At 36.4% G+C, this 24,713-nt stretch overlaps 1 long non-coding RNA gene across 1 annotated transcript; it reads left to right on the top strand.

The window, feature by feature from the left end:
* The first annotated feature begins 1,348 nt into the window (after window positions 1-1,348).
* LOC149222223 (uncharacterized) lies at window positions 1,349-3,302 on the top strand. Its single transcript, XR_016248888.1, has 4 exons — window positions 1,349-1,399; window positions 1,495-1,534; window positions 1,716-1,796; window positions 3,260-3,302. It is a non-coding gene; the product is annotated as an uncharacterized LOC149222223 (long non-coding RNA).
* Window positions 3,303-24,713: the final 21,411 nt, after the last annotated feature.

Raw genomic sequence — 24,713 nt, 5'->3', positions numbered from 1 at the left:
ATGCACAGGCCGACAGGGCACTGAAACTCAATTGAAGCTTGTGTGCTTGACAATGCAAGACATGCTGCTAAGGATGGTTGGCAGGGAGGCTCCAAAACGAAGCTAAGGAAAAATTTTGGAGGTTGGTTGTAGCTACTACAACACTTTCCAATGAGCTACTGCAAACCTCATTTGGTTGAATAAATCTCCAGATATGCATCTCCAAAGATGAAGTGTCAAAAATATCGTAGTTCTGGAAAATGTGTGCCTCGGCTAAAATTATGAAATTTAACCAAAAATCTAATTCTAATTACATGTACCATTAACATTATTAAATCAATTATATGCACTTCATTTGAAATTATTAAACTAAACTACAAACTATTAAAATAAAAGTTAAATTAATTAATTTAATTAAATTATATAAAAAATTAATTAAAATATTTTAACTAATATTCAACCTGTGTACATTCTCCTAGACTTTAAACATTTCATACTAAACAACCTCATATCCATTCAACCTTTCAAACAACTAACTTCTTACTAAAGATATCAGAATTTTAATATGACAAACTCCGTTAAATTTATAACAAGCTCATTGAATTTTAATCCCATCGGAGCTATGTTTTATTGAAGGTATGAAGACCTCGGGACCTCGCGCATCGTATGTTTAATGATATCGTAAGTTTTATGAAAGAGTTCTCAAGTAAATGAAGTTCCGACGTGTACATCGGACATCGGGGGATTTTGATATCATAGATTGTTAAGTGTCAGACATTCGGGGGATTTTGATATCAGAGATTGTTAAATATCAGACATTCGAAGAATTATAGGGAGACATTTAAAATATTACAATATCGAATAATTCCGACATCAAATGGAACAAGGGAAGCTGCGAGGCAGCAAGTCCCTGCATAAAGAAGGCTATGGAGGACAGCAGAGAAGCAAATATTGGGAGTGCTTGCTCAGTTTATGTGTGTTACTCGGGAACCCTGTGTTATCTGTGTTTTTTAAGTTTATGTCCCGTTGCAATTTGCTTGCGGCAACCGCGAGACACCTGTAAGAGTGACGTAATTCCCTTGTTCGTTGATAAAGACTGCTAAGAGCCTATATCGCCACAACGTATTTTTTATTTTATTGAAGCCCAGCGATAGGCTGGTTGATGTTTGGTCCGAGGAAGAAGTCGCAATAACCAGCTCATTTGGCCCAAAAACAGCGTAAGGAGAGTTTGCTGAGCGTTTTTAAACCTGTCAGTTGTGCAGAATCCCAACATGCCAGAGCTAGAAGAACGGGGTAGTTAATGCCACTATGAGAAACCCCAACCGTTGCCACTGTCGCTGACCTAGGAGTCGTCCAAATAAGAAGCAGAAGGCCGCAGCCCTAGCCTGGACAATGCCCCGATAAATCTATCATCCCTGAGGTAAGTACTATTGCCAAATTGCATGAACTTTGTCAATACTTTGCCCCTCCATTTAAAATATTCAGAGTGATAAATTGTTGGATTCGCGTATCCAGGGAGAAATCTCAGAAGGAACTCGTGCACATTCTGACAACAGTGAGTAAAATTGCTTTTTACGATTTGACTTAGCGTTCGATTCGAATTGCTGGCGTCCGAATCTTTTCAGTAATGGTGTACATCATCAGTCATAGATATCCACTTCCAGCATTGCAAATAGGATATACGCATTATAATGTAAATCTCTTTCACATTGCTCTTTTAATTGTCGCGAGTGCAGATTCGTGGTAGGAAGATGCTTTTTCTGGACCCGAAACTTAGCGGGCCGCTAGCGCTGATTGCTCAAACATCTCTTTTGAAGGTAAGGAGGGATATTGTCAGTGTTGTCTTCTTTTCATTCTGCTGCTATTCAGACAAACCAGTCTATCTGTAAACCAAAGACTCACGTTACTAGAAACGACAAAGGGAATAGGCAACAGCACCAGGAATGGGGGGCGGCGGGGTTCGGCCCCCCCTGCACTCTGCGGCCTGTGCACATAAGAGATAATTTAGTAAATCCAAATTCATCGAAGACCCAAAAGTTATCAATAACATGTAATTTTTCAATTCCATAAATTAGATGAATCAAATTACATTTGCAGTAAGCTGCCCCCGAAATTGGAATGATAAGGACTAAAGTGGAAGTCCGAAATATGAAAATGGACATCGAGATAGCTGTAATTCTGAATGCTGAAGCTGTAAACTAATGAGTTCTGCTTGGGAATAGCTTTTGCTGGCCACCATTAACAGTTCCCCACAAAAAAATCAGCGCAGTAAACTCCTTTTTTTCTCCTCATAAGAGGTAAATGACAAATTGAAACATGAGAGGGATTAAGTGTTTTTGGGTAGATATAATGGGTTTTGCAGTTGCACTCTAAGATATCCTGTTGGGTGTACACAGTGCTGTTTCTTTTATCTCTTTGTTATTATAAGTAATATTAACATTCCTGGTATCCCACGGAAGTAAGGTGGTGTGAAGAAGTCATTAGTTTCTATTTTCTCCACCTTATCATTCAGGAGTGTGTTCAGATTGATATTGTAACCACATTATGAAAGTCTCGGTGATAGTGACATTGCCAAGTCATTTGTGATGGTTTGTATTGACTCTGAAGAAGAGCAATTCAATTAAGCATTGGTCCTGCTTACTAATGGTGCTTGTGCAAAATTTTACAATAGGCCAAGGAGATTGTGTGCATCATTATTCATGACAGTAACACTCCTCAAGCTGAGACAAAAGATATACGCAAAACAAATATCCTCTAGAGAGAAGTTCTTATAGCTCTTGCAGTTTTCCATAGCACGAGCATGCTTCTGTTGCACCAGTCATATGCCTTGGCCCTTGACCAATAAGTGGAGCAAATGTGGGTAGAAGAAATGATTGAGGTGATTGCTGTATCCACTCTCTTTTATAGGAGTCAACAAGGTGGTTGTTGCTGGTCACAGTTACCATGAACTACAATCACGATGATTGAGGTGATTGTTGGCATCAACAGCCTTGTTTAGTTTTGTTCTCCCAATCAGGTTTCACTCATGCTGGTCACCCTTTTGAATTTGCCATATAATGTCCTATGAGATTGAAAGTGTCTCTTAACTGATAACTTGCTGTGCTTTGCTTTAACCTCATTGAAAGTCTTATTGCAAAAGTTATATGAATTGTAAGAAGTTTGACTGGTTTATGGATTTTTTTAAAAGAACTGCATGACCTAGAACTTATCTTTTGCAATTAAGCTTAGCTTAAACTTGCTGTTGGGCACTATCTTATAGCTATGTGTTTGTGGAATGCAGGAGCATGGGGTGGAAAACTTGCGCCATCTTTCGGCTGATCCTATTCAGACTGATTGTAAAAGTATAATGTACCTTGTTCGGCCTCAAGTTAATTTTATGAAGATGATTTCGTCACATATTCAGCACGATACTAAGCAAAATCTTCAAAGAGAATATAGTGTGATCTTTGTTCCACGCCACACTATTGTTTGTGAGAAGGTGGGCCATTTCATCTTTCCTTTTGTTCTAATGGAGAGGTGTTATTACAAAAATTGAATTGTTTATTCCCAAGTTACATGACACAGATACAAGATACCCATGTTTGATATGAGGTATGTAGACCCCCTTGTAGGAATTTACAGGGTAAGTTCCTCAGAAAGAACACCAAAAGGACACCGCTCACAACCAGATCACAGATCAATACACCAGTATTTTTGACGTGGTTAAAACCCTCAAAGAGGGAAACAGTCCACGGCCTGAGCCAACGCGGCCACTTCAGGCAATTTATTAATCAAAGAATGAAAATTTACATAAGCTTCTCTCATGCACGGATTACCCTACAAATGACCCTCCATGCGCTTTAAATAGAATTCATGGACCAATCGGGTGTCAAGCCACGGATCAAGTGTCGGTAATACCGAGGAGAGAATGAACCGTCAGATCACTACATATCGTGACCGTCGGATTGTAAGTTACAAAATGTACAACGGTAAAGAAACACACTTTACCTAACTCTATACCTAACTCTATACTAGACCAAGTTGTACTTAACTATTTCCTATGTGTCGGAATATCCTAACATCCCCCCTTAAGAACAACTTGGGATAGGATTGAAGGATTTACAAATATGACACAATAGGAGAAGGAAGGAGGCACTAGAGCCTATCCCCCCTTAGTGACAACTTCCTGAACTCCAACCATAAATCGAAGTTTAGTGAACTTCGCCTCTGTGAGAGCCTTTGTGAAGATGTCTGCAACTTGATCATCTGTTGAACAATATTTCACTTCAAGAACATGGTCGTGAATGAGATTTCTGATGAAGTGCATGTGCAGTTAAATGTGTTTGCTGCGCTGATGTTGAACTGGATCTTTGCATAGCTGAATGGCACTTTGATTATCACACCAAAGTGTAGTCGGATGCTGCTGCTGAAAGCCAAATTCTGATAGGATCTGACGAAGCCACAAGGTTTCCTTACTAGCTTCTACGGCACCACGATACTCTGCTTCTACTGATGAAAGAGAAACGACACCCTGTTTCTTGCAAGCCCATGTAATAGGTCCTGAACCAAGAGTGAACACATAACCGACAGTAGACTTCCGATCATCAGGGTCACCAGCCCAATCGGAATCAGTGAAACCAACCAATAGAGGAGCTGCTTCGGCACTATAATGAATCCCAAACTGAACTGTACCTCGAACATAACGAAGTATTCTTTTAGCTGCTTTCCAATGACTTTCACGGGGTTTTGCATGAACCGAGCAACAAGGCCAACAGCAAAGGAAAGGTCAGGACGAGTATGGGTTAAATACAAGAGTTTTCCTACAAGTTGACGGTATAATGTAGCATCAACTTCAGGAGAAGTACAAGTGACTGAAAGTTTGACTCCAGACTGAAAGGGAGAAGGGGCTGGCTTACAGTCTTCCATGTGAAAATGACGTAGAATATCACAAGCATATTTGGACTGGGAAAGGGAAATACCCTCCTTGGATTGCAAGACTTGAAGACCGAGAAAATAGTGTAAGTGTCCTAAGTCTGTCATTTCAAATTTCCTTTTGAGGCTAGACTTCACATGGTTTATAAGGTTGGGATCACTACCAGTAAGGATAAGATCATCAACATAAAGAACAAGGATGATAAGAGAGTTGCCCACTTTCTTGGTGTAGACAGTATTGTCAGAATGACACCTAGAAAAGCCATATACTAAAAGAAAGCTATCCATTTTGGCATACCAAGCCCGAGGAGCTTGCTTGAGACCATAAAGGGATTTCTTAAGTCGACAAACAAGGCTGGAGTCTGTTTGTATGAAGCCAATGGGTTGTTCCATATAGATTTCTTCATGCAAGTCTCCATGCAAGAAGGCAGATTTAACATCCATCTGATGGACTTCCCATTTGAAAGAGGCAGCAAGGGAAAGAACAAGGCGGATAGAGTTCATTTTGGCAATAGGGGAGAAGGTTTCAGTGTAGTCAATTCCTTCAACCTGTGTAAAGCCCTTAGCAACAAGATGAGCTTTATGTTTATCAACTTTCCCATCTGGTCCATACTTGGTTCTGTAAACCCATTTGCATCTAACAAGTTTTCGTCCCTTTGGTAAAGGAACAAGATCCCATGTATCATTTGCCAATAATGAATGATATTCTTCATTCATAGCTGCTTCCCAATCTGGATGGCCTGAAGCTTCTGCAAAGGTGTCAGGATCATAATTTACTGGAGCTTGAGCCAGTAAAGAAGAGGCTCTCTCGAACTGAGAACGTGTGCGTCGCTGATCTGTAGGATCACCGGCAAGATCACCTGCTGCATCTCGAGTAGCACGAACCCATTTTGGAAGCTCAGGAGCTGAAGGAGGATCCTGAGATGGTGGGGGAGGATTGTCATCCTCACTTTCATCATCTGAAGAAGAAATGTTTTCAAAGGTAGAAGAGATAGGAAGAGGTGGCACATCCGCCGGACTAGGCTCGCAGGCCGATATATTTTCATCAAATTTTACATCTCTTCTAATGATAACATCTTTGGACTTAAATGGAATAAGTCTATAGCCTTTGACATCTTCAGAATATCCAACAAAAGTACATTTTTTACTCTTAGGTTCTAAAGCTTTATGCTTTTCATCTGGAATATGGGCCCACGCTTCACTTCCAAAAACACGAAAGTGACTTACATCTGGTTTGATTGAGCTCCATGCTTCTTCTGGAGTGATATTCTTTAAAGCCTTAGTAGGAGTGCGATTTATTATGTAATTTGCACAGTTAATTGCTTCTGCCCAAAAACTAAGACCAAGTCCTTTAGATTGTAGCATACAATTAGCCATTTCCTTTAAGGTGCGATTCTTCCTTTCAGCTACACCATTTTGTTGTGGAGTATATGGAACAGTATGTTGCATTTGAATTCCATTCTCAGTGCAATAGTTGATGAATGTGTTTTTAACATATTCTCCGCCATTATCAGATCTTAACTTAAGAATTTGATGTCCAGATTGTTTTTCAACAAAGGCCTTGAAGGCCAAAAAAGTGTTAAATACTTCACTCTTGAGTTTTAAGAAGTATACCCAAGTGCGTCTGGAGAAATCATCAATGAAAGTTAAGAAATACTTGCAACCGGAGAATGACACAACTGGAAGTGGATCACATAAATCACTATGCACAAGCTGTAAAGGGGCTAAGGCGTGCCAAGAGGCACGTTTTTCAAAACTGTCCTGATGATGTTTTCCGAGTACACATCCGGAACAAACACCATCTCTGCAAGATACCATAGGAAGACCTGTTACCATATTTTCTTTACATAGATGCTGAAGGGAGCGATAGTTTAAGTGACCAAATCACTCATGCCAAAGTTTGCTCACTTCATCGTTATGAGCAACAAATACTGAGGGAAGATTTGATGACCCAAAGTTGTGAAACTTATACAACCTTGTAGAATCATCAACAATGCCAGTAGCCAAAATCTGTTTAGGATCTTTTAAGTCCTTGATTACAACATCATGAGGTGAAAATTCAACGATTTTACCTTCACCTGAATGAGTTATCTGATATACAGATAGAAGGTTGCAGGATAAGGTTGGAACACATAATACATCATTAAACTGACCATTGTCTAGATGAACAGTTCCAGTCCCTACAACATTAAGAGATCTATCATCACCAACATATATATTTTTGGTGTTACAATCATTTAAAGAAGAAAACATGGCTTTGCTTTTGGCCATGTGATAAGAAGCTCCAGAATCAATGAGCCACTCATGAGAATGAGAAGAAGAAGATACATTTAATGCATAGCCAGACCGAGATGCTTGACAACCACATGCAGAAAGTGCCATTCCTGAAGATGAAGTTGAAGTTGAAGATTGCCCCAAATGGATGTTATGCTTCTTCATTGCTGCTTCCAAGGCTTCCATCTTCTTAAAGCATTTTGATTCTAAGTGCCCATCTCGATTACAAAAATTGCAATGTCTATCAGTCTTCTTCCCTTTGTTTTTATTTGTCTTATCATTTTGTTGAAATGATTTTTTATTTTGGGGCTGAAATTGCTTAGGACCCTTGTTTGGTTTAGGACCATTCTTTTTAGGATATGACTTTTTAGGATTCTTTGAATTTGGTTGCTGCTGGGCGGCTAACACTTTCTTGGAAGAGTTTCCAAGATTAAGAAGACCAAGGTGTAAGAGTTTTTCTTGTTCTCTTATTAAAGAATCACAAAAAGAGTCAAAGGAAGGGGCTTGTAGTCTTTTCCTTGAGAAATGAAGGCTTCTCTTGTAGAATGGAAGGTGGAAACAAATACAGAGTAGGCTGGTCCCAACTTAGTAAGGATGGAATAAATAAGGTTACTATCTTCTTTCTTAACCTTAACACCTTCCAAAAGATATCTAAGGGTCTTGAACTTAGACAAGAAATCTTCAATGCAAGAAAAATTATTAGGGTCCAGTGTAAGCAACTCATTTTCAAGTTGATGGGCTCTAATTTCATTTTTAATCCCAAAAACTTTATTGATTTGTTCCATTGCTTCATGAGGAGTTTCAAGTTCTGCAATATGGAATCTAAGATCTGGAGAAATAGACATCCCTATCAAACCACGTGCTTGATCTTGTCTATTTTCCCATTTAGCAGCCTTGTCTTCATCTTTCGGTTTCTTTTCTTGGCCTGTGGCTATTCGGTAGAGACCTTTACTTCTAAGTAAATCCTCCATGTAGGACAACCATTGGAAGTAGTTGGTGCTGTCAAGGGTAACTTGGTATTGACTTTCCATTTCAACAGAAACTGAAGCTTAAGATGATGAAAGTAAGTGTTCCAATGGATAGATCTCAAAAAATTAGGCTGGTTTAAAAAAAACGGCTCTGAAAAAGGCTTCCGGATGAAGAAGTTATGGCTTTTTGAAAAAAGTTGTTGAAGTTGCCGACGAAGTGCGGGAATGTGCGGAAACGAAAAAGTCCGCCCCCACAAAATGGAGACTTGAACCCAAGACCTCTACTCTCTTAAAATAGCTTTGAACCAATTGATCTATACAAAAAATTTGAGAGAGAGAGAGAGAGAGAGAGAGAGAGAGAGAGAGGGGAGGGGGGGGGCTTGGGTTGCGTGCTTGCTTTGAGAAAACTCTTTTTCCCTACAAAACAAAAAACACAAAACCCAACACGGACATGCAAAGAAAATGAACCTTATGGCTCGAAGTTAGCTTTACCCAAAAAACTAAATATTTTCAAAAATTGAACCTTGCGGCTCAAAGTTAGCTTTAGCCGAAAAACTAAATATTTTTCTCAATGTTTCTGATTTTCCGAGATCACACTAAGGTGCAGGGAAAAGAGCATACACATGAGAAAAATCCTTCCTTTCTGTTTCTGATTTGCCCAGATCGCACAGAGTCATAGGGCAAAGAGCATACGTAGAAATGAAAGGTATAGATCCGGTTAAAAAAAAGCTAAATAAACCGAAACCGAAATAAGCAGAGAGAAAATAACAGTAAACTGCAAATAACACTGTATACCTCCAGATCTTAAAAATGACGCAGCTAGGGCTATCGAAAACCTTTTCGCGTGAAACGAAAGGGGTTCCTCACTGGAACAGATGCTCCGAACATAACAGAGCAGTCCTCTCGGCCCAAAAGCAGTTAGAAACAGCAGATCTAGGAAACGACAGTCGGATGGAGTTCTACCGGCTTCAGATTTGGATCACCAACAGACGCGGCCCTCAAATAGCTCTGATACCATGTAGGAATTTACAGGGTAAGTTCCTCAGAAAGAACACCAAAAGGACACCACTCACAACTAGATCACATCAATACACCAGTATTTTTGACGTGGTTAAAACCCTCAAAGAGGGAAACAGTCCACGGCCTGAGCCAACGCGGCCACTTCAGGCAATTTATTAATCAAAGAATGAAAATTTACATAAGCTTCTCTCATGCACGGATTACCCTACAAATGACCCTCCATGCGCTTTAAATAGAATTCATGGACCAATCGGGTGTCAAGCCACGGATCAAGTGTCGGTAATACCGAGGAGAGAATGAACCGTCGGATCACTACATATCGTGACCGTCGGATTGTAAGTTACAAAATGTACAACGGTAAAGAAACACACTTTACCTAACTCTATACCTAACTCTATACTAGACCAAGTTGTACTTAACTATTTCCTATGTGTCGGAATATCCTAACACCCCTAAAACAGGATATATGTATACACAATTTACAATTTTTATAGAAATGAAATATAGTTAACAATGAGACAAAAGAATTACATCAAATGATTAGGGACTTAATAATAGAATTATAAATTCAATTTTAAATCATAGGTCGTACATATCAATATAGACGATCAAACCATAAAACTCGCTAGTCAGAAGTTCAAGTCGATCGAAAGATTATTAAAGGTCTTATTTTTTAAGCTAAGAGGGAAGACCATAAGTCATTTTTTTTTAAACCTATGATACCAAAGCGTTACGGGCATCGAGGCAAGCACGCGTCAAGATTCGACTGCTCCAACACACAAATATTGCCTGTTGCATGCATTTCACGTGTCAGTAGCAGTGCATGCATTTACCACTAGGCCAGAGTAATCACAATTACGTGTTATTGCGGTCGAATAGCTCAGTTCAGAGGAAATGGCTTACAGCTGCTGAATTGAGTCCTTCCAGTTCGTCCTTCGTGCATGATCTGAACAGTGCATGATCTGAACAGTCAATGATATCTGTTGTTGATGCTATTTTCTTTCATGCCCAATCGAGTTGGTGCTTGGATGAGCTCAAGCTCATGATGGAGGGTTTCGATTCGTTTCATGCGATGTGAATAATAATATAATCTGATCATATATATATGTTTATTTGACTGTAATTGCAGTTAATGTGAACGGGTTCCCGTGTAAGGATGCAAGCATGGTTACCGCAGATGACTTCATGTTCAGGGGCCTAGATATTGCAGGGGATACAAGTAACATGATGGGATCCAACGTCACTCCAGCCAATGTAATGCAGATACCAGGCTTAAACACCTTGGGAATCTCCATGGCTCGGATTGATTTTGCTGCTCCTCTCTGCCTTAATCCCCTTCACACTCATCCGCGGGCCACAGAAATCTTGGTCGTCATGGAGGGTACTCTCTCAGTCGGCTTTATCACCACTGCCCATAAATTGTTCAGCAAAACGCGCCCATAAATTGTTCAGCAAAACGCATGAGAAGGGAGACGTGTTCGTGTTCCCCAAAGGTCTGGTGCACTTCCGTGAAGTCTGCTGAGCTTCGATGGGGCAGAAGAGATGAGTGTATGCTGAAGCCCTACACACAGTTGTTGAAGGCCACCTTAACATTGACGAGCGATTACAGATGAAAACAAGAAGGTGCAATTCCAAATCCAATTCGAAGAGAAAGGTGCAAAAGGTACAGTTTTCTCCTAATATTCTTTTTTTTAATATGTGCAAAATAATATGTGGTTGAAAGCAAAATTCATTAGGATAATGCATTTCATGGAAGGGATACAGTTAATTGAGATTAAGGAAATACGTGATGAGCATCATATGTCAGAATAATATTATTACCGAAATGTTCTTATCTGGATATAAGAAGGAAAAATATAGAGTGAGGAAGTATAGAATTCCATTATTACAATAAACTAGAGTTCTGATGCGATAATAAACTAGAGTTCTGATGCGATAATGCCTCGTATGTTGGCCTGAGATTAATAAGAAAGAGAAGTCGTCATAGCACTAACGATTTGTTCGTATGGGAATTGTGTATGTTAAGGTCATAATCTAGTGCTTTGGATGAATATACTTACGGCTGGAGATATGAACTATAATCGATCTGTTATGTCACTACAGTTTGGCTTATCTAGACTTTTCTAGTTGAACTCTTCCATTAGAATACTACAGAGGAATAAATTGTAGAAACTTCTTGTACTACAAAAGATATAGAGAATATGATATTCTGAATAGTTGAATTTAATAGTTGAATTTATTAATTGATTATTAAGTTATTGAGTGAAAATCAGATTATGGGAAATTCGTTATCCTTTTAAATCATGAATATAGGAATAAATATTGTTGTGGGTGAAGCCATTATTGTAAATAGAGTACAGAAGGGAGGATAATCCTAGAAATATGCGGAAAAGTTAATTCTATGAACGTCGTACCGATAAGTTTTATACCTTGTCTTATACCTTGTCTTCTGTGGTGCAGGTGCAGGTGCAGATGAAAGGAGCCGCACAACTTCATTCTCCAAACCTGGTATAGGAACCAGCGCTCTCTCCATTTCTGCCACTCCTCCGTTTCCCCCACCACCGCAATTGCATGCTTCGCGGAGGCTTTTAGAATGAATTTATCCAGTTTTCTGAAGGTCATAACTTCAATGGATCAAGACACTTGGAAAAAGCCATAGCAGTTGTCGAAGCCATAACAGATGTCCACGAAGCCGTGGCAGCTGTACATGCAGAGACAGCGAGATGCTTGTTCTCAGTATATAGTAAAGAAATATACATGATTGACATTTGATTTTTTGATTTAATGCTAGCATTACTTGCAAGTTAAATTTTTAAATTTCTAAATGTGAAGCGCAAATATGATATAACCGTATGTTTTAGCCTCCCCGCCTCGGGAAGAGGCTAAATAAGACGATCAAATGGATTGCAAATGGATTGTTGTTCAAAAGTTTGGTTATTCGTCATAGTAGCTACTTATTCTGGATGATAAGCAGCTCAATTTAATGCTAAAAAAGACAATTCCGATTCCTATAGTCCCGGCCATTGCCAGATGGCAGGGACTAATAAGAGAGAGTTTTCTAAATTTATAACAAACCCATCGAAACTTTGTTTTTCTGAAAGTTCATTTTAAATGAGCTCCAAAAATCTTAACTATCGGATTCACCTAATCGAATGAGCCTTATGGCAAATTTTTTTAGCAAACCATTAAAGAATATCACACTATTAGAGCATTGGAGGTTTTTATTTTTAAAAAGTTACCATATTTAAAAGTTGAGGTTCCAATGGAGTGGAGAAGTATAGTGTGAAGGAGGAGAGGAGGGCCATGTGGATTGGGGCTTTCCCTTATACATAAACTATAATCACTTTTAATCTTATATATATATATATATAAAATACAATTATTTGTAATTAAAGTCTTGTTGATATTAAAATACTACAACCACTTGAGTTTTTGGGATTTTGGATCTCGGAATATTTATTAAAATTAAAATTAAAATTAACTTCCAAAATATGATAACGAACAATTTTAATTGTTCTACAATTTGGCTGCGATGATTTTATAGGAACGTTAGTGAAAACTGAATTAATTAGTAAAAAATAACTAAGAACCAATATTTACAAATGTTTTACAAAAAATAAAATAATATACATTTTGTACATTTTTTAGCCTATGCGGTAAAAATTATCAATCTTCAGAGAAACACCATTTTCAAACCGTGCATCCAAATGAGATGAAATGAGAACTGATGGAAAACTTGCGAAAATTCAAACGCAATGAAGCAATCAGAAGGGAAATCTGAGGAAAATTAAAATCTAGCAAAATTGTAGGACACTTAACCAAAAGAAAATATTAAAGGTGATTTAGCCCAAAATTTATGGAAAGAGTCCCCATTATTTGAAATAAATAAGACAAAAATGGGGGTGTTGAGTTTTCACCTCAACAATTGGCGACACACAAGGAATAACTAATTATCTCTGGTTAAAAGATGATGAACTTCACTTTACCTAAAGGTTAAAAATGATGGATTCCATCAAACCGTTAATCAGTAAAACATTTTGCATGGGTCCCACATTAAATAAATTAAGCAATACAGGCTAAAAAATGTAATTACTCAAAGTAGACTGAGTTTAGAATCATGAATCTAAATTTTGGGAAAAATTTATTTTAAGATTACCTCGTACGAAAAATAGAAAAAGGTACAAATATGAATGTTTTGATAAAGCATATATCCATCAATATGAATGGTCTATGACATCTCTTCGCTACCAACGAGCCTGAATAGTACCCTGACAAAGTTGTCTTTTATGTCATACAAGCATGGCCTTGCTACTTGCGAGCGTCCATAGCCCCGAAGGGTTTACTTGGATTTCTCATGCTTCCCCTTTTAATCACCCTTTTGGTAACCACATTTATGAGCTTATTTTATGATGTACCTAAGTGAAAGAGGTGGGACGGTGATAAATATTATGCTAATGGATATAATACTTTCATAATGTTGACTCCAAATCTTTCACACAACTATCAATCTAGAGGCTTTGTTTTTAATAAAATGGAGGGATGGGAGGGATCCATCGAGTTAAACTCATGTATGTTCTTTCCTTGAAAACATGAACTATATCACTTAGAAATGATGCATTTTCCTCCATGGAAAATATTTAAAACAAAATAGTTTTAGGATTCCATAAAAATATACCTTCAATGGTAATGAAGCTCATTGAATAGATAGAGTAAAAATTTCCATGTCTTCCAACCAATGTTGGGTGAGAGAAAGGTCTTCTACATAAATATTCACGGAGTCACCAAAATCAAACCAAAACGAATGGTAAAAAGGAAAAGAAATCTAAACTGAATCAGAAGAAGAAATCAACAAACTCCAAAAATTGTAAAAGATGAGGAAATAAATATGAAAGAAAAACCCAAATTAAAAAGACAACCACAACAAGAGTAATTATAAAATGTCTCAACAAAAGAGTAAAATAATACAACCATGTGTGAGTTCATCTTATGTTGAGATTTTATTGAATTTGATCTTGAGTGTTATAAACAATTAGGCTCCTAAAAGTAAGGTGAATAACGGTCATGAGGTGAAATTAAACCAAATGAGAAGTCTGTGTTTGTTGCAAATTTTCTTTTTTCATAATAAAGGCTGCAATAAAAGCATATTAATAGTTTTTTGATCAAAACAGTGCTTGAGGAATAAACTAAAAGGTTCAAGGAATCCCTAGTTTAGTTGATTTGATGAACAATCATTACCTTTCGTCCAAAATTCAAATAAACAAAATGGAGAATGAGCTTCAAATCTGAGTTGGTATGGGTGAAAAACAATTATTGGAGACCTACAAAACAAAGATATATATCAGCAAAATTAAAAACTAAACTAAAAAAAAAATGTAAATAAATGGAAAGGATGAAAGTGGGCATATGAAACTTACCATTGGATAATTTCATTTAATTTTACCTAAGAAATATCATTTTCTCTAACAAAGGACAACCTCTTCGTTTGAGTGGAATTAAAATTATTAAGAAGTGACATTCTTTGAAATCTCATTCACCTAAAATCATCATTTATTAAATCTAAATTAAAGCAAGCAATAAGGCTTCGAAAAATGATGTCTCATGTTCATGGAGTTGGAAGATGAAATCAAATACATAAGAAATGATAATAAATATCTATTTCTTTATGAATTGTAGTGGGAATTATTCTCCTTATCGTCACTTCCGAGTTTGTATTAGCCCTAAAATATTGATACAATCCCAAGGAACCAATTCAAAGTCCCAAACAATGTAACAATCATGTATTTGGAGAGGTCTTAAATATTATGTAATAAATGTGGAGTGATATATCAAAAGTAAGAGGCCACCAGAGAATTCAAACATAAATTGATATGATCCATTACCTTTACATGTTCCAAATTCCAGTAACAATTGTTGCATTACCATAGTGGCTGCTCAATTGTGCCTTGAAAAGAAAATGAAGATGCACACTAAAAGATAACTGAAATGATGAAATCGACATCCAGTAGTGAGACAAGGACAAAAACATAAATTAGCCACATGTGATAAATTTTTTCATTAGTCAGAAAGAAAGAGGCTCAACTCTACATGTGAGGATGTATGTCCAATGAAAGCCCAATGATGAGATCCATGTGCACACACCATGAAAATTCAATATCCCAAAAGTCACTGAGTCATCCTAAGAAATGAATACTTGGGGTTTGATGAAATTGTAATTAAAAAATACATCCAAGTTCTCGAATACCAGAGAGACATGAAAGTCAACTTGAAGATACAAAGACAATCAAGAAGAATTCCATGTGAACATAATGATGGGTCAGACTATTTAGCAATGAATAAACTGAACAGAGGCTTACAATTATACTTAACTCGATATTCCGAAGTTCCGAGAGAATCAAAGAAAAATGTAAGAGATTTGATAAATAAGACTTCTGAACTGAGAATAATTCTCCGATAGACAAATTTCTGATAAATAAAGCCTTTGCTATTCAATTTTTTTTGGTGGAATTCCTTTTCGGAGATTTAATTGATTTTCACTTATGATATCGAAAGTCCCGATATAAATATTTCTTGTAAAGATTTCAAATAAGCGTTCTGATAAAAGGAAGTCCAAAATTAATATTGGATAAAAACATAATATCAGAATTCAGACACAATAATGGTTCAATATGATTTTTACGAGATTATGAGATTGAGGAATTTAAGTAGAGAAATAAAATAGGTCTCATGGCTCTCAGAGACAAATCTCGGAATGTGTTTTCAAATGATTCTGATATAACATAAACCCAAGGGTCCGATGAAACAGAAGGTCTGAAATTTTGATATTTGTAAGTAAGGGGATCTGAATCATCTCAGAAGGAGGAAATGTGACTAAAGCGGATGTAAGATAAATTTGTGCAATTAAAAGGTTTAACTCAACACGGCAAATGTAAGATTTAATACAGGCAGGGGTAATATCATGGAAAAAGTATTTGCTGCAAGAGTTTTACAATTTCCTTTGCTTGTAACAAATCTAAACAAGAAAGCGTCTAACATTCCATTTCAGTTGCGTTAACGATTTTTGGCTCATCTCGTGCATTTGTGAAGCAAGGAAATATGAACATAAGCAAAACTATAGAATACCCAGATTCTGATGAAATAACAAATACTTCCCTGAACATGTTGGAGATTGGAAAGGGCTGACTGCTCACTTTATTCTAAAGCCAACTGAATTTACTTGTAAAAATCAAGTCTCCAAATCAAGCTAATGAAGACCTGCAAAAAGAAGCAATCATAAATAAGAAGTAAACTAGGAAAAAGAAAAATTAACAACATATGAAGATGAACATGCCTATGCATACCTAGAAGAGTCTGATTGTAAATTTCCCTCATAAGTCTTGGCATTCTCCCATGTATTATCTTCGATTTTGTAGAAGTTCAAAATCATCTTCTTATTCAATCTAAATTAATTACTAAGTAATGAGATATTTGCATCTGCTTCACATTTAAATTTCTGAAACTGTGGAAAAAGTGACCATAAATAAATGCTTGTGAATTTTGGAAAATTGGTATGATCAGATGTAATGATGCTTTGAAATTTCATCATTCATGATTCTATTTGAGAAAAGAAATTTTACTCTTATGACTACATTTTGTGAAGAAGGATAATCAAGACCATCACACATCTGTATGATCCAAATCGCTCTAAGCCATTTTTTTCCAAAAATGAAATGGAAGATAGAGGAAACATTTGAGTCCATTACTTTATTTAAAAATCAACAAATTAAACTAAAAATAAAAGAGAGATGAACTAATAAGAAAAATTAATCTTATTCCTATTCTAACTAACTCAGAAAGCATATTACTAAGTATAGTCATACTTCCAGTGAAACCATGCAAACATTTTATTTTCTATGCATATGAAGAGCTCACAAATCAACACCAGAAATAAAACTACAACTAAATTAGTAAAAGAAAAATTCAGCCTACTATGTACATCTAACAAATTCGGAAAAATAAACCTATTTAAAAAATTATTACCTTGAAATTGTTCCAACCATATGCCTACATGATCATAAAAGTTAGTATGTATTTCAGTGAATGATTGAAAGAAGTTCAAAGGAAGAGGAAACATCAGGCCTGGTTTGAATGATTTATTTTAAAATTTTGAAGCCCGCTAAACAATGGCAAAGTCAGAAATATTCATGAGCAATGGAAATTCCATATGTTTTTAAAATGGATCAATAAAGTATGTATGGACATTTAAAATATTTCTAGAAGTGTTTCATCACTGACTAGAATGTAATGATGCACTCTCAAGATCCAGAATCTGCGGAGAACTCTTTTGAAAATAAAATTTTAAAATAAAAAGTAGCTGATGTTCATGCTTGAAATTATGAAATTGATTCATATACGATCACTAATGCTCTTGATGAGTGCTGAAAGTTTGAAAGCTCAAAATTCCAGTACAATGTGCTCAGAAATTCAAAAATGAAATTCAAAAGAAAAACAAATTCAAAATGAGGGAATTGAAAACGAAGCAAATTAAAATTTACATTAATGTTACAAATAATGGTATAACATGGCTAGGATTCATTTGCAAAGATTTCTTTCCCACAAGTATCAACAACAATTATAAAGTTAAACTAATTATTTGAATTCTTTTGTGGGAATAGGAAGATTTCAAGCTTATGATACAAAAAGGGAATTTCATCATCGTAGGAATAAAAAATTGGGATAGGCTCTTGAATACAAAAATTAATATGTTGATTGCATGCTTGAAAATTAAAATGGACTGGAATAATTCCTTGATTAAAGTTCTCTTTATCTTCAAAGACAAATTTACCTAAGGAATTGGGAATATGAGAGTAAGACAACCATTTCCGAAGAACAAAGAGGTTGAGTATTTTCATTTTCCAAGTGATCATCATAAATAACCTCATTAATGTTCTTTTCCTCTAAATTAAATGAATCAGAACCAAACAAGTAATTGAATACCAAATTAAGAATATATTTAGGATTATTGATTGAATTATCGATTGAATTTTCTCTACCAATATCAAAAATTAATAATTCATTATTAATATCAGTTCCTTTGTTTTCTAAAATTAATTTTGCTTTCAAAAGGATCGCTGATTGATTATGAATTAAATTATTATTGTTTAAGATATTAGGGTAGAGAGAAAAATAGGAAGTTGAAGATATATACCTGAAGGTTTCTCTATGCATATATGATTTCTGATTTTTCAAATTAGACAGTTCAAATTCTTCGCGCATTTGATCGATTTGTGAATTTCAACAGATTGTGAATTAATTTCAGTAGTAGACCGTGCATTTCTGACATTCTCTGCTTGATTTAATTATTGCTGATTGCTGCTGATAGATTATGCATTTTGTTGAATTTCTACTTGATCAACATTATGTAAATTTGGAGAAATTTTGACATAATGATTATTATTTGTAATTTCAATTTGTGAAGAATCAAAGTTGTCATTTTGAGTAATTGAATCATCATCAACAAATGATATACTTTCTGGTTTTTGATAGTTATCATAAGATGAAGACACTAAATGTTTGAACCATCGAATTAATTGGAATTGAAGAGGCAAATATTTGGACCAAAATCGATTTAAAGTTAATTTAAATCTAATATAAAACAAATCCAAAATCTCACCTTCCATCCTACACAATTCTTCTAATTGATCACACACCTTTTCGTAATCATATGCTTGAAAAAAGTGAAGGAAAATCTTTGAAAATTCATCCCAACTATGTATGGAGGCCACTGGAAGAGATAAGCACCAACCTTTGCCTTTACCTATCAAAGTAAGAGTAAATGTTATGCAAATATTATCCTCATCAATATTGAAATTATTGGAACTTAAAATAAATTGAAGGAGATGATTAAAAGAAGATGTCTTGCCATTATACTTTACTTTAAACAGGGTTTGGACTACCTTTATTAGAGTAGTTATTGGATGAGGTCCAATAAAGAAACTCCAAGGAGGTCTTTTAAATGGGGCCATAGTAATAAGATAAAATATTAAAGCACAAAATTATCAGAGATATAGTTTACTTAGCACTTCTAGAGCCAAAAATGTTGATGGCCCAAAATGACCATGTCAACATTATAAGGGAGAACACCCGGTCGGGAACTTAAATCAGCTCCTTTTCTGTTTGGAATGGTGGTTCCAACTAGGTCAATTGGGTTCAGTTACCATCTCTCTTACTCTGCTTGCTTATAGTATATCTATTACTTGCTAATAGAGAAGATGCGTCAGATCTGCCCTCTTGCAGAGCTCATGCAAGAAAGTGATCCTTAAGTTGAATTAATGGTTCAACCATACCACTCTAAAGTCTACCCCTATGTAAGAGGACTTCTATAATGCAATATTTAAATATAAATGAAAATATTCTTTAATTAACAGAAAAATAAATTCTAAATCTATCTCAATTGAAAGAAGGATTAGCCCCCCTCTCAACCAAGAGTAAGGTAAAAGGGGATTTGAACCAACTTTGAATTTGGAATAAAAATGAAGTCAATAAGACAAGGAAATATTTCCAAGACTTATTACTCATTCAAACAAGTATATGTATTCATCTATGTGATGAATAGTCATTAGATCTCTCGTGCACATATATCCAAATTCAAATAAAATGAATTCAAACTAAAACATATATGATTGCATTAAGGAATTAGTTCTCATAAAACAATCATTATTAAAACCAAGATAAACATGACATGAAATTGCTAAAGAGTTAGCAAGTATGTCTTGCTTATCTATTCGAAGTCATAATTAAACTTGATAACAATTAGATCCATCATTAAAATATAACTTTCAAATGATTAAAACAAGCATGTATTAAATGAATTCACAATAGTGCAAAAGTTAACAAACACATACTTATATGGTTCAAGAATTGCCTCAGATTTTATTAATTGCAAGCCACCAATCAACCTCTATCTCTGACAATAATGTATAAGAATTAAATATCTGATTACAACCTTTGAGTGTGTGAAATTCTCATAAAATTTCATTCGGGCATGAAATTTTCAGAGCTGAGATACATCCTTGTTAATCTCCACAAGTCTGAACCAAACTAATTAATTCTCTAAAAAAATATAGCTCCCTGTAGTAGTGCAAAAATCCATCTGTTTGCAGAGATTTTCCTCCCCAAGTTTCAGATCTAGAACCCTCTCTCCATTATACAAAAGTCATATTTATAATTACAAGATGAAAACCAAAATGAGAGAGATGTGGGAGAAATAAATTTGCTTCAACAATTTGATTAGCCAAAATTCTATTTCCTCTCTTGCTCGAGAAATTCCATTGTTCCAAGTCTTTTCTTCCTCATCTCCCCACCTGCTCACCTGCCAAAATCAATCAATATTCAGAAATTGAAACAATTTTGATGCACAAAATAGAAAACCAAACTACTTCTCAACAAATTAAAAATAAATAAAATCTACACAGATTTCAAGAAGTGATTACTTCTATTGGATCTGAATAACTTTCGAGTACTGTTAGAGGAGGAATTAGTAACAATAGTTTTTCCAAAGCGAATGAAATTTGCCCAAATCAACATAAATTTTTTAATTTTTAAGGCAAATTCATCATTTTTCCTTCCGCTAGATTTCTGGGTCATTAAATGATGAGATTTTCTAAATTTAATCATTCCATATTAATTTCCTATGTCTTAGCTTTCCAATGAGCTATTGCAAGCCTCATTTGGTTGAGTAAATCTCCAGATATGCCTCTCTAAAGATGAAGTGTCAAAACTATTGTAGTTCTGGAAAATGTCCGCCTAGACTAAAATTAGGAAATTTAATTAAAAATCTAATTCTAATTAAATGTACAATTAAAATTAATTAATTTCTAATTAATTACAACTATTAAATTAATTATATACATTTCATTTAAAATTATTAAACTAAATTACAAACTATTAAAATAAGAATTAAATTAATTACATATTTATTTTAAGAGAAATTCTTCGGCTTAAATCACAAGATAAATCATTTGTCGACGCGTTTCGAACCAACTAGTGTCGTTCATCAGCGGGACAAGTTGAAGAGACAGATCTAGCTTAGCATGTTAAATAGTTTGAGCAGAGCCTCCAACGACTATCACGACTAACGTCTACTTTCGACTTTAGGACCAGAGTCAAAATTATTACAATTTAATGGAAATTATTTATATTAGGTGACCAATAAAAATATATAAAATAATTTAAATGGTGTTTAAGGTTAGTTAAAAAGGGTATTGTTTGTTAATTAAAAATTACCAATTAGCTAGTAATAAAAGGGAATAAGTTATATACAGGAACTTTTCTTATAATAAGTGTATAATTATATATAAATATAAAATAACTTTTAAGGGAATAAGTTATATACATGACTTTTTCTTATAATAAGTGTATAATTATATATAAATATAAAATAACATATAAAAGTTAGTTAGAGTTAATAAAAATAATGGAACGAAAATTAAGTTAACCTGAAAGAAAAAAAAAAGGAAAAAAAAAAATAAAAAGTAAAAAATAGGGAAGATGGACACCTAGTCGGCGCTCTTTAGGTTCTTTATTGATTAACGAGTTTTTAGAGGCTTTAAGGAAAGCCTTCTGACCTAGGCGCCTACTATAGCCATTCTGCACAAATACATTAAGGAGATGGGATTTCTCCTTATCGAAGCTCTCCCTATCAGAAACCCTAAGGGCACAAGTGGCGAGGGTGTTAAGAACACCCAACTTTTGAGCAGGGAAATGATGGGAATCGGCATGAAGATACTGCTCAGTATGTGTTTTCTTTCGTAATACTGAGTGGGAGAGAGAACCGTCTTTATTCTTTGATATAAGAATATCCAAGAAAGGGAGGCAACCATTGACCTCTTTTTCCATGGTGAACTTAATGGCCGAGGACTGACAGTTGAGGTGGTTGAAGAAGAGATCCAACTCTTCTAGGCCATGGGACCAGATGACATTAGTGTCATCTACATACCTTTTCCACAACTTGGGAAGGAGACGAGCCGAGGCTAAAGCTTTGGCTTCGAAATCTTCCATAAAAAGATTCGCAACAAAAGGGGATAGGGGTGAGCCCATGGCAACACCATAGATCTGCTCAAAGAACTCGAAACAAAAGAAAGTGGAAGTGAGACAGATCTCAACCAGATGCGCGGTGTCAGGATCCGTTTGGCAATATATCACTTCCATGGCTTCCTTTATAGGGATACAAGTATAAAGGGAGACCACATCAAAGCTGACTAGAATGTCCTCAGGGCTAAGATTTATGTCCTTAAGCTCTTTAACGAAGGAAGCAGAGTCTTTACGAAGGACTCTGTACGGCCAACCAGGGGTTTGAGCTTAATGGTGAGGAACTTTGCAAGAAGGTGGGTCAGACTACCGTTGGAGAGTCATACGGCGACCGTGCGGAGGTGCTGACGAGCTAGGCAACCGAGTTTGCCGAAGTTGTGAAAATTGACAAAGTGTAAATTTGGGGTTGCCCAAGATTTAGCTTGTACATTGTAAAAGTGAAGATTATATAATATATTGATTCGAGCAGACTCATATTGCAGGGAGTTGCCCCTCCCTTTATACTGTGCAATTGTCTTCTTCGTTTATAATTGCTGTTGATAATGAATGAGTATGGGTGTTCATTGGTATAAAGGCTAAACACATAATAATACTTGGTTGCAAAACACAAACTAAGTAGGAGAAAGTGAATTAGGCGTAGTCCACAAACATAAGTATTGGTGAAAAGAAAGTGTTCAGTGGTGCCGCACCTCGCTATAAGCGGTTGAAAGACTACCGCAGGTGTAGGGGCGTGACAGGTGGTATCAGAGCAGGCTGATTCAGGGTTGAAGAAGCTTGACAGTTGATGACAGTGAAAGCAGGTACTTGCAGGTGAAGGAAGCTAGTTTCACATACAAGTGGAACAAGGGTCGGTTCATGACTACAGGGAACTTGGTAAAGCTAGTGAATGGTAAAACAGGTTTAGCAGGGGTGAAGCTTAGTGCTTGGGCCAAGCTGAACGACAAGGCATGGCAAGTTTGGAAGAATGCAAAGGGAAGCTCTTGCTTACCTTATACAGGTTGAAGAGGTTGAAAGAAGAGAATCCCCAGATTCAAGATAAGCTTTAAGTCTTGGAAAAGAATGTTGAAAACGAGCTTCTCCAACTTGGATGGACAATGGAGCAAGGTGAAGTTGCAGATTGTGCAAACAAGGAAGAGGAAGCCGTGCTAGTTGAAGATGTTGCAGACATGATCATGATGGAGGACGAACTTGAGATTGATCAAGTTGGACCAGGATCGTGTAGTATGCAGACATGTATGGATAAGGTTACTCTCATGGAGGAACCTCATGATGATGAAGTAAGTATTGATACTTGTGTTTCATTTGGGCATTTGGTGGATGGACCGTATGCAGGGGAGGGCAAAGCCAGTTTGCCGATGCTAGGGAGCATCTTACCATAGATGTTTATGATGAGACCTTGTATGGAGAAGCAAGGATTGTTGATTGTTTCTGGACTTGTTCGGGTTGTTTGTGACCTTATGGTAGAAGGTACAAAGGCCCGTGACAAGGGTGGAACTTGATGATCGTTGTGGATGAATGGGTCATGCTTTAGCCACATGGCTAAGTGCCCGGCATGACTCATGGACAGATTGGAGGGCACACTCTTGGGTGGACTTCTCATGGCCGAGACCAAGAGATAGTCTTGGTGGACACTTTGGTGGAGGAGCTATGATGGAGGGACTCATGACATGATGATATGGTTGGGTGACCGAGTTCACTAGACTGAAGATTGCAACTTGGATGAGGATGACCGATTGTTGTGATGGGTCTACTTGGTTGGACTACATGGACAACTTAGTCATGGACATCAGGTTGGAGACATGGAGCATGGCAGTCTTATGCAGGGACATTATGTGGGAGCACTTATAGAGGTGTCACTTATGGGCATCCAATGAGGAGTGCCAAAGCAGGGATGTTGTGCAGGTGGATTTGCTAGTGTGACATGGAGACTTATTACTTATGAGCCGATGGGGAGGTTGTGCACTCTTGTACAACAAGGCCATGGACTTGGATGGAGTTGTGAGTAGACTATGGAGCATTCTTACTACATGGAGAGCTGAGGCATCTTGCAGAGACCTTTGGGCCGAGATTTGTATGCTTGCTAGAGTGTTGGTGGGAGGTGACTCATGGAGCTCATGATGACATGAGATTGTTGTGACTTTTGGGGACTTCATATATGGTGGACTTAGAGGATTTGATGCATTGAGGAGCTGAGGTCAGAGACTTTGATGTAGGATGGGGTGCATACTTTCAAGTACATGTATGGGAATGGCTTGAAAGAGTGACTTGATGTGGAGGATCGATATGAGACACTTTGGAGTGATGGAGTTACGATGATGATGATGCCTTGGTGGCAACACTTGGGCATGGGTTGAACCGAAACACAAACTAAGTAGGAGAAAGTGGATGTTAGGCGTAGTCCACGAACATAAGTATTGGTGAAAAGAAAGTGTTCGGTGGTGCCGCACCTCGCTATTTAATTAATTAATTAATTTAATTATATTATATACAAAAATT

This window comes from Pinus tabuliformis, chromosome Q (assembly GCF_031772625.1).
Source record: "Pinus tabuliformis cultivar Carrire ecotype Pingquan chromosome Q, CPIR1, whole genome shotgun sequence".
NCBI classification, from domain to species: domain Eukaryota; kingdom Viridiplantae; phylum Streptophyta; class Pinopsida; order Pinales; family Pinaceae; genus Pinus; species Pinus tabuliformis.
This window is presented reverse-complemented; position numbering and strand designations above follow the sequence as displayed.